Source organism: Trachinotus anak, unplaced genomic scaffold (genome assembly GCF_046630095.1).
Source record: "Trachinotus anak isolate AG129_WGS33_773 ecotype Australia unplaced genomic scaffold, CSIRO_AGI_Tana_v1 ptg000025l, whole genome shotgun sequence".
Taxonomy (NCBI): domain Eukaryota; kingdom Metazoa; phylum Chordata; class Actinopteri; order Carangiformes; family Carangidae; genus Trachinotus; species Trachinotus anak.
Genome location: NW_027273876.1, coordinates 15,197,881 through 15,209,851, shown reverse-complemented (window position 1 = coordinate 15,209,851; position 11,971 = coordinate 15,197,881). Strand labels below are relative to the sequence as shown.

Below are 11,971 nucleotides of genomic sequence, written 5' to 3'. Positions count from 1 at the left end.
CAGTCTATCAACGCACATTTCTAATTTCAAACAGACAACATTAGTATGTTATGAAGCAAAGCTCCCCTGGATCTCAAAGTTCTAACAAACAGTGTAAAAGGCGACAAAGTGAGTCCCGTCATCACTGTCAGTGGTTTCCCTCCAGGCTGTACATCGCTTTCTCTTCACAGATTAGAGTCTGACTCCTCCTGGTCTGAAGGCTTGGAAGGGAATGTTTCATTTTCACAGATCCTGATGTTTCTGCCCTGGGCCATAAGAATAACATATGCAATTTCTGAAAAGCTGAGTGCTGTTTTTACTATATAATTGATGCGCAGTGCAGCGAAATCTAATGCTTCAGCAGACTTATTAAAAAATACCAGAGGAACATTGAGAAAGGCATTCAAAGATTATTTATGATGATATACCAAAATGAAATTATCATTGTTATTTGGCAAGAGGCAGTTTGATTACAGCTTCTGTCAGATAATTGTGTTTTCTGAAAAAATGGAAGTCACGTTAACAGAAACACAGCAGCACAGAAACCACCCTTCTCTTTTATTGCAGATACTGGGAACTGCTGTATTCTCATTTTTCAGTATAGCTTTTGATATAGTAGATCCTTCAACAGTGGGCTGGTATATCGAAAACCATCCTGGAGTGCTTGTCAGATCACAGGATTTTTGGTTTCAGTTGTTGACAGTGTTTCCTCATTAGCATCTCTAACATAAGTGCCCCCGGGGTTCAATTCTAGGGCTAAGCTTGTTTTCCTTGTATATGATTCCCCTCAGTCATTCATACAGGGTGTCGCATAACATTTGTTATATGATCAATACTCTAATATATCTCCCTGTGACACCCAATTACCTCTCTAATCTGTCTTGTCTGGTAAATGTCTTGCAGATATGAAAGATTAGGTGTCTGCAAATTTTGTTTAATTAAATGCTGATGAAACAGAGGATCTTATCAGTAAGTGCATTTCCACCCACGTTTTCAATTCACGCGTATAAAAAACCTGCATGAAAATGCTGGCATTTAGAAGAAATAAAAGTAGATATAATATAAAATAACACATCTTGTTGCACCCACTTCTTCTTGCTCTTCTTCCACCCAACTGGAGAATCGTGTCATCAACTGATTAACAGTAGGGGATAGAAATGCATACAGCCCCTGACAAAAGTCTTGTCGCTTGGGTACAAGTTGACCTTAAGTGCCCCTCAAATATATGTCTAATACATTTTTTTTTACATGAAATGGCTAATTTCAATCCCAACAGCTTTTGAAATAATGTTTTGGTGCCAAACGAAACTGCTGAAAAGCATTCTAACGTTTACAGCTTGGTAAAGCCCACTGAGTCAGTTTTTGCAAAGACAAAAGTCTTGTCGCCTTGTCATATGATGCACCCAATCCTAGATTACAGCCTCACCTGTGATCAATAATTGATCAATCAATTAGTGGGTGTGTATAAAAAGAACCCCAGCACACCAGACCTTCACATCAACTGCAACTTGACCTCTGACAACATGCCTAAGATTCACCCTGAGACCAAAGCATTGATTATCAAGAGGCTGAAGACCAGATCCACTGCTGAGGTGGCTGACACCTTCAATGTGTCTCAGCATCAAGTACAAAGAATAAGAAAAAGATTTGAAGAGACTGGAGATGTTTTTGACAAGCCCAGGTCCGGCAGACCCCGCAAGACAACTGCTCGGGAGGACCGTTTGTTGGCTTGAAAATCCAAGGCCAGCCCCTTTTCCACTGCAGCAGAGCTCCACCAGGCCTGGTCACCTCAAGTCTCCGTGTCAACCAGAACAGTTTGTAGAATTCTGTCTTGAAATGGCCTCCATGGTCGAATCAGTGCCCAGAAACCAGCACTAAACAAAAGGCAATTAAAAAAACCTGTGGCATTTGCCAAGGCCCGCAGCCTGCTAAAAGGATGGACGCTGGAAAAGTGGCAGAAGGTGGATTCCTCAGATAAATCTTCAGTTGAATTACATCACAGCCGTCGCAAATATTGCAGGAAACCTACTGGAGCCCGCATGGATCCGAGATTCACCCAGAAAACAGTTAAGTTTGGTGGCGGAAAAATCATGGTCTGGGGTTACATCCAGTATGGGGGTGTGCGTGAGATTTGCAGGGTGGAAGGCAATATCAATAGCCTAAAATATCAAGAAGTTTAGCTACCTCTTACATTCCCAACCATAAAAGGGGTCAAATTTTGCAGCAGGATGGTGCTCCATCGCATACTTCCATCTCTACATCAAAGTTCCTCAAGGCAAAGAAGATCAAGGTGCTCCAGGACTGGCCAGCCCAGTCACCAGACATGAACATCATTGAGCATGTCTGAGGTAGAATGAAAGAGGAAGCATGGAAGACAAAACCAAAGAATCTTGATGAACTCTGGGAGGCATGTAAGACTGCTTTCTTTGCTATTCCTGATGACTTCATCAATAAATTGTATGAATCATTGTCGAACCGCATGGATGCAGTCCTTCAAGCTCATGGAAGTCATACAAGATATTAAATATGGATCTCACAGCACCACTACTTAATTCACTGATGTTATGCAACATATTTTTGTATTTGAAGTAAATTATTTGTTCAATTTTCACATTACTCTCTGTAGGCGACAAAACTTTTGTCTTGCCAAAATCTGACCTTTGTGTTCATTAAATGATCAATCTTTCTTCAGTGAAGCAAATTTATTTTAGTATATTAAACATAATTTGGGAGGGTTTTAGCTTTCATATGAGCCATTTCTAAAACCAACGGATTAATTAAAAGTCAGGTTATAAGCTGTTGTTTCTACAAAATGGATAAGTGACAAGACTTTTGTCAGGGACTGTATTAATTTGCACTTTCTTATGCCAATTTTCTGTAAATTAGTTTGAAGTTTGCGCTAAATTTGGATGGAAAGTTGGTCAGTGGCCCAGATGAGCAGGTTAAAATAGAAAGAAATGAATAAATACACAAACTAATATAATTACTTAGCTTTAAGTTAAAGCTGAAAGATTGTTGATATTTGAACTCAATAGCAAAACAAATACACCCCATAACTTCAGTGCCCCCCCCCTCAGAATCCAGAGCATCCATTGGCTCTGCGAAGCATCGCAAAATTAATGTTGCCCACCTGTTAACCAGAAACAGCGCAACCGGACTGGCCTGTCATTCGGGGTTTGAGGTGTGGGCTGGTCCCAGAGGATATTTTCTGTCCCAGTCTGACAGTGCAGTCTCCACCATTGGAATGCCTCACGTGTCGTCCAAATGTTGGGGAGTATACGCAGCTGTCACGCTGCTGCCAGTTCCCCTAATGCACTCACCTTAACACTGCCTCTTGTCCGCTGGCCCAATCAATCCCACTCAAAACTCCACAGAGTTTGGCGCCGACAGAAAGCTCCTTCTCCTTCCCAGCCCTGGCTCTGCAGGAGCTGTTTTTCAGTGCACACACACAGATTAGACAGCCAGCAAACCCCGGGGAGACATCGGCTGAAGCGGACAAAAAGTGTATTTGATTAGAATCACTTACTTTAATGTCTCTATCCGTTCGTCATGTTAAAGGGAAAGAAAACAAACATGGATCATTCCTTGGCTTGCTAATTAGTCTTAAGTGAACAACTTGTAAAATACTTCTTTTGTTTTACTGTTTGTAAGTGGATTTCACTCAATTAAATCACCTTGTTAACTCGAGGTGAAATCTACTGTATTTTGACAGAAACCCTTATTTTTATTTTCACAGAGAAGTGTTGCAGGTTCATGTGTTCATCATATAAGGTCATATCGCTCATTGCAGTAATAAATAAGCTGAATACAGTTGAATGCTTTTATCATATTTATTTTGTTTTTTATTTATTTTATTTTGTATATTGTGTTTATTATATTGTTTAGAAATCAAACCAGCGAGTAACAAATAATTTTCAACATGTGAAGTATTTACTGTTCACAAGACAAAACTTAAATTGATTTTGTAAAACAAAAGAGAAAACGTGAGAGAAAACTTTGTCTGTTTGTGAATGCAGCTGTTTTATTTATATATTTATTTATATAAATCAATTTCCAAATAGTAACTAGTCCACTAGTCAAATGTGGAGTTGCTGAACTTTGAACTAAAGTATTATTCCACTTTTAGCTTCACTTTACATTTGTGACATTAGTTTTGCATAACACTGGTCATACAAATTATTATTTTTATTATTATGATATTGTACTGATAGTGACAATGTTGTTGACCATATTGATGAAAAAGACCAATGACAACGAAAGCTAGAACAAGTACCGAAAGATTAGGATGATGATGATGATGATGATGATGATGGTGATGGTGCCCCTGACGGTTGAAGCCGATATCAGTGCCAGATGGCTTTAAACACACAGAGAGCTCTTGTTGTGCAGCTCTGCTCTGCTGAGCAGGATTCAGGAAGGTAGAGAGGGACTGGCAGGGGAGCGGGACGAAAAGCAGGTTTGCTTTGTTTTGAGTTAAATTCCCTGGACTGTTTCCTCACTGCCAATAGCACTGGCAGCCTGAGTAATCAGCGTAAACTCACATTGTGCAAATGTGTGTGTGTGTTGCAGTGTGTCTTTGTGTCCTGTTGGGAGTGAAAGCAACATTTGTGCACATTGTTTCTTTTTATTTTTTTTATTTTTTATTTTTTTACCTTTCCTGCACTATGCAAATTACATTCACAACAAAAACAGAGAGTTTGATTTTGTCTGGCAGTGATCTTCTGTTTGAAGCCCAAGGACACATTAACTCTCTGGCTTCAGCTCTGCGTCCACGGAGAGAAGCGGCAGGGAAAGAGGTACGAGAGGAGAGGCGATATTTTCATGGTGCATAGATGATTTGAATATAGGACTTTGTAGACTGAGGAATATTATTCATTTACACTGGGACCTTTTACTATTAGTGACAGGTGCACTGTGCCAAAAATAATCAAACTTCAAGAGGTAATATTGATACAACTAAATGCAAAAAAGTATAACGGTGGTGTGAATTTAACACTTAAACAAGGGTGCTGATAATATATAACATAATTATAACTTAAATCATAATCTAGAAGAGTTCAGTCCTGGTTGTGGTGCAGATTAATGCTACAGGTCCCAGAATTCTGGGGACATAAAGCAATAATCCAAAGAGCAGCTGGTGTGACAAACTCATGTTGTTTTAATAAAGATGAAAGTCAGTTCATGGCCTTTTTCCATTATTCCATGAGCAAATGTATCTGATGTCACGCTATGTGTGGCACAAATTGTTTTCCATGCAGCAAGTGTCACTGTGGCTGCCTCTTCATGTTCCATTACTTCATGCAATATTTAAAACTGAGCCGCAGCCAGAAAATGCAGAAAGATGGCAGATTTTTGATGAGCGATCATTGTAGATACTAACATCTGTAACGCATACACCGAGTTTCCGGTTATTACTTCAGCCATGCCATGTTTCATCAGCTTAAAGCTCAATGTGAGGCAGCGGCTGTAGGTGATGTCAGCTCATACAGCTCTGACATATAAGATCTATAAGAGACCAGTCTCCACAGCAGTGTGTGTCAGCGCTGCAGAGTGGTCCGGCTGCGCAGGGGAAATGGAGTTTTGTTTGCATTTCTTCAAACCAATTACAACTGTCTCGGGCGGCGCTGGATGCAGCGACAAAACAAAGAGTCAGAGGGGAATTTGTCTTGGTGGAACATTTATGCTTGGAGAGGCGAGCACCATCATCATAACAGCTGATTCCCCATAAAGAAAATGCCTCAAAAAACATCAAAGACGTCCATCCAAAATCCAGATCTTCATCAAAACTACACCATTTTCAGTGTGTAGCTCAGAGATTGTTGTTGTTTACCAAATTAGCATCCAGTGGCACCCAGTGGTAGGCTTATCCCATATCCGAACTTACGAACTCCCGTGTAGAGGAAAGGAATTTAAAAAAAATGTGCAAGACTGGCAGAGCCCTCCACTAAAAATTAAAACTACTCTATAAAGAGGTTAATAGCTCTTGCTGGAAAAAAAAAAATGCAAACCATAAATACTATAAAAAATGTGTTTAATGTCAATCTTGGTGATCTTATGCACATTGCCATCTGTCTAATGCTCACTGTGAAAAAATTAAGGAAACATTACTAATTTAGCAGCAATTTATGGAGGGGAAGAGGAAAAACAGATTGTGAATTTGTATTGATTGACATCTGTGTTTATGTGTCAAGCGGCCGAGTATTAACGTTTTACTTTGCTACTATATGTAAATGTGCTGTCAAAGTTGGTCCAAGCCAGAGTTAAAACATCTTTTTAATATCGGGTGTTTTTCTGGGAAGCGCCAGGGGAAGAGAGAGGAGGGAAGTGGGAGGGGAGATACAGTATGAAGACAAGAGGGAGGAGGAATAAAGAACAGTTGAAGGACCGTTCACTGTATCTTCCTGAGGACAAAAGGACAAAGAAACAAAAGAGAATAAAAAGAGACACCAAAGGAAGGCAAAGACAGGCAGCGTTTTTTTTTTTTTTTTTTTACAGAAGTCATCTTTTATTGCCACGTAAGAAAGTCGTATATAGAACAATGGTGATATACTGTCAGATTGCAAATCAACAACAAAAGAAGAACAAAAATATCCCTGTCATCCCTCCCCAAAATAAGGAAAACAGACTAATTCATAGCAACACTATGGTAATATATTTCTTGGACAAAACGTCTGCTATACCTCTTTTTCTAACAATATTTGAATAGTACCAAAATACAGCTTTTTCATAACGTAATTTCACAAATTATAAAGTGAGTAAACAGTAAAAGGACAATGGGGCATCACGGTGCATATTATAAGCTACTGTGCAAACAATAGTGGGTGATGGGTTCTACCATAGAAAATATGCTTTACTAGTCACGCTTAAATGCTGTGTTGGGGCCATATGTATCCATATACACATATGCATAAATACCACAAACTGGTCTGGACATCAAAAATAGAAAATTGGATCTGATATAACTTTGTATGTAATGCATGATTAACACCAAAATCAGTTAATCAATGAGTTCTTCTATAAAAGGATATGCTTGCTAATGGATGGTAGTCATATCGCAAATAGCTTATTGATTCTTCAAAGGTAATGGTAAACCTCTTGGCGCTGAACCATAACATAGGTCAATAACCAGAGCGCTGTTCACATCTACTGTGATTGATATCCTTCTCGCAATGCTGACAGCAGGTATATTTAATATAGGTTCATGATCAAAATCATACATACTGTATAAAGCACACCATAGGAGCAAACCCTTTTTAAAGCAGATGTTGAGCGTCACTGGACAACAAACACTGCGCCTCCTCTGTCTCCGTGTGCATAAGTAGACAGCTCCGTACGGTGGAAAACATTGCACATAAAGACTGATGCCATACAAAGTCGTAAACGTAGCTGACAAGAAAACCCTTTGATAATATAGTGATATATTGATTTTTTTTTTTTTGATCATACAGATGCTGGTCTTCATAGGTTGCGATGTGTGCAGCGTTATGAAGCCCAACGAACGGCAACGGTAAAGGATTAAAAAAGAAAAAGAAACAAGCGGAGGAAAATCTGGTAAAAATGTAGCTTGTGTGTTTGAGCCCTTTAGTGTCATCTCTGATGTACTGTACATGTCCCACTTTCTGATCATGGCAACGCTGCTCTTTCTTTTCCTTAATGAAAAGATTATACTGCATTTTATCTGTAGTGATTAAGGGAAAAAAAGACGCCTCTTCACTACTTCCCCACCCAGAAATGAATATTTACAGACAACTGCACTGTCTTGATTCAGACTGACATCAAGAACCAACCATGCTTCACATCTTCAACTTTAAATGAGCGTTAAAAAAAAAAAAAAAAAATACTCAACTCGACACGAGATACATATTCAAGACAAATATGTTCTAGTCCGGATTAGAAATGCTTAATCTGCCTGGAGGAACCAGTGATTGATCTGAGAACCTACTGCTCTGCTGCATCAATGATCAATAGTCTGAGAGTCTGCATGTCTGGGTAACAATACTGTAGTGACATGAAATCAATGGACAGAGGAGTTTTAAGTGTGTGTGTATGTGTGCATGTGTGTGTGAGTCAACGGTCTCTGATTCACAGCTTTTTAAATGGAGCCGTTTGAGCTCACGTGTCGTTCACCGCCAGCGTTTTGCAGTATCAATAATTCAAAGCTTCCTCCCCATCAAGTGTTGACATTAGGTCCCTTTTCAGTATTCGTGTGCCACTGTGAGTCCCTGTCGCGGCACCGAAGCTCTTCCATACATTTCTCTGGGTTTCGGTGATTAAAGACCACAGTGAGAACTCATAAACACAACCCCCCCCCCCCCCCACAGCCACTGGTCCCAGTACAGCTCCTGTTCTCTCGTATTGAATATTCCTCGTAGATATTCCACAGTGTGGTTTTCTCCTGGCGGCTGGCCGCTCTGCTGAACAAGAGAGCTTGATTTCAGCACAACTTGTCTAATGGGGTCACCTTTTTGTATTAATAGGCCTCTCTCTGAGCCAAGGCGAGAAACAAGTCGGACCACAGTCCCCGTTTTCATATCCTATTCACATCTCATGTGACTGCCACGCCCTCTTTGCCTCTTTCTGTCTCTCAGTGAAGCCTCTAGTTCTAGTGAGAGTATAAACTTTTCTGTTACTCAGTTTTGTCGCTGCTAGTGCTTGTCGAAGTGTGCTTTGTGAGTGGGTAGGTTGGTGACTTTTCAAGGTGTTTGCCTTCCAGCTTTCAATCTATCTCCTTTTGAGGCATTTCATTAAAATTAAAATCTCTCTAACCCATCTTCTGTTTGCTTTTCTCCGTGCCCTTATTAATTTGACACTTTGCCACTAGCTAACTCCCTGACTCAACACTGGCTCAAAGATCATTCAGGCGTTTCACCTCTGAGAGCTTACCGGAGTAAGGGCACATCAAGAATGAGCACAGTAGTGGTTACATTGCTATGAGAAGTGAGTCATGTAGCGTGGTGGCTCAGGTGACGCAGGGGCAAAAAGAACCGTTGCAGAGACCCAGGTTCCAATTCTGGAGCGAGCACAATAAGCATTGCTATGTGGGTGGGAAGCCAGTGAGGGATCACTGTTGACCAGTGATTCTAACTGGTTGGCTGGGGCAAAAAAAAAACACTGCACAAAACGGGGGTGCGAGCTGGGGGATCAATGCCACAGCACTGATTGACTCCCTAGCTAATTGCTCTGTGACAGCAAAGCAGATCACAGGGGCAAAAGGGGCAAAAGATCGCTGTGAAGTGTTTATGCCAGACTTTGATTAAATAAAGTGAAAAGAAAAGTGAACTTTTTTTCTATTGTGGCCCCGGTTGGCAATTTTTATTGAAAAGATGAAGCCAAAATATTGCATCTGCAATCATTAACTCCAGGTCACAAGGCCAAAGCAAATTCAGCACAAGCGTTAACATCACATAATTTCTGGCTGCATGCTTGGCTGGCCTGATTCCTGCTCCTGCCTGTGTTGCTGATCGATGTACCGGTGAACCACTGCACCCTCTAACTTGAGTCTGATTCCTATAATTAGGCCAATTGCACCTCTACTCTTCATTTGACTTGCATTCAGCCAGGAAGGAGAATAATGAAAAAATAAAATAATAACGGAGAAAAAGCTTTATGCTGTGGCAGGCAGTGCACCCACAGGGCAATCAGGACCTGGTTGGTTTGGAGCAATGAGTTCACACTGAGTGGTCATCCCTAAATTTAGATTGCATTTGGCAGTGTTGTGGTTGGTGGTAAGAGAAGAGGTGAAGCTGATCACCGTCTGTCTACAGAGTGGCCAGCTGGGTGATCGAATTTTTGAATTATCCGTGTCTTTGCAAAACATTTGGGTCAAGACGTTTGGTGACGTAATGACTGCTCACGGGGCTTGTTGGTAAACCGAAGTTCAACTTGACATGAAACATTTGCACGGATTACACTGTGACATTTTTGTAGCTTAAAGTGCAAAATCAGTTTTGCAAGTGTTATATGTATATTTTTGTAGCCGATACTATACACAATAGTGATTCTTTCTATATATTGTGGATGATCTCTTATGTTGTTCTGCAGTTGAAAATAAGGGTGTCTCTCTTTTGTGGCAAAAGTAGGTCGTGGGCATGAGCATCAACCATGAAAAACTACAGAAAGTCAAACTCCATCAACAGAAAAGCCAAAGAGGTAAATGTGATCGACCGCTCTGAAGACAGGTAAACATGCCAGAAAGGAAAGCAGCCATTTCTGAGCCATGAAATTGTCTTTTAGATTACAAAAGCACATCCCAAGTGAGAGGGATCCGTGAGAAATACTGCATACTGGTCTCTTTTTCTCTGGATCCGTATGCACTGAATGTCTTTAATATTACAGCATATTGAGCCAGTACTAACAATAAGTTCAAACACTACATTTTATCACCAAATGATGTTGTCAAAATTCAGGATAACACGAATCTCAGAGATTTTCTCTTCAATAAATGATGAACAGGAACACTCGCCGTTCCAGGGCTCCCTCTGGCTCTGTCACTAGACTGGCTCGGAGCCTGGAGACTACCTGGTGTCCTTTTGTCTCTGCTGAGGAATTTTTTTGTCTGACTGACTCGTCTGATGAAAAATGTCAGACATGACTGCCTCCTGAACCCACTCATCTGTGGCCCTGACCCTATCAACCGTGACCCAGCCAGCGCAACCAATTCCCCGCTTTCTATCAGGTTTATTTTGGCTGTTACGGTGAGGGATTTTTTTTTTTTTTTTTGTTTACCAGCTGTTTCCAATGCCCTGCCTGCTTACCAATTGTTCCAGTGGCTGCTTCTGCAGAGCTGAATGGGCTTTAAGGATGGAGCAGTGCGGGGCAGCAGGAAGGGTTCATATTTCCGCCTTGCTGGATTAAGTCAATTGGGTCGGATAATGCACATCCTGAGCGAACATTGACCTGCTTCTCAACTCCGTCACTGACAGAACCACCAGCTGCCGAGATGAATACGCGGAGGAGTTAAAAAAACAACCAAGTTTGAAGAGGATTATCATCGGAAGCAAACAGGTTTATGAGATTGTGAACTCCATTTGTATATGATTCACTTTGGTTTGTTTGAGTTCTGACTTCTTCAGAGACAGTAATCATATGCCAGAGTTTGATGCACGCACACACACACACACGCAGGCACACACAAAGTTATAAAGAGTAAAATGTGCGCAGTGTTCAAGAGGACACACAATGGTACAAAATTGCAAACTGAATTACATTTTTTTTTTTTTTTTGGAACATAGAAACAATCACTAATATTTCCTGCTAGAACAATGGGAAAACCAATCATGCCTTTCTATGGGGGTGAATTATTATTATTCACTGTCTCATCATGACTGCACGCCACTATCACAGAAAAGATTCATCACAGCCCTGGGGTTTTTTTTTTGTTGTTTTTTTGTTTGTTTTTTTTTTTGCTTCTCTCCAATATCTCTGCTCTGAAGGCCTTCCATTCAGACGTAAAGGGAGCCAAAGAAGAAGAGGAAAAGGGTGAAAAGAAGTGTAGAAGAAGAAAGCATGAAAAGAAAGAGATTAAGCGAGAAAGGCTGTGTATATTTAGATATATATATATATATATATATAAAAAAGCATAATAACAGTTATCGCTACAAAGGGCCAAGTTCTGGAGTTTCACAGTCTTTCATGTACAACAGGCGCAGTAACAGTGCTGACTCTTTTTGTCTCTGCTGTGATGACGCCTGCCTGCCGCTCGGCACCGTGGGAGCAGAAGGAAAGCAGAGTCCACCCTGTAATGTGTTCTGTGTGTGTGTGTGTGTGTGTGTTAGGTGGGTGTGTAGGTGACACATTTTAATGCTCTGATGACTTCTTAAATCCTGTTCCACAGCTTCTGTTTGGTCTCAGGTTTGCAGTCGTGTGACCCAGCAGGCAGCGGGGGTTCCACAGCCTGAGCAAAAATATCCCCTCCTATAGACCCCCTTATCTTTCGCTCAGCTGGCTTAGTTGTTTCATCTGGTTTTGATTTGTTACACATTTTACCCAAAAT

The 11,971-nt window shown here is 40.8% G+C and overlaps 1 protein-coding gene across 1 annotated transcript in view; it reads left to right on the top strand.

Moving 5' to 3' along the window:
- cpped1 (calcineurin-like phosphoesterase domain containing 1) overlaps nucleotides 1-11,971 on the top strand; it is a 134,663-nt gene that overhangs the window by 39,933 nt on the left and 82,759 nt on the right. The gene's annotated exons all lie outside the window — the stretch shown is intronic.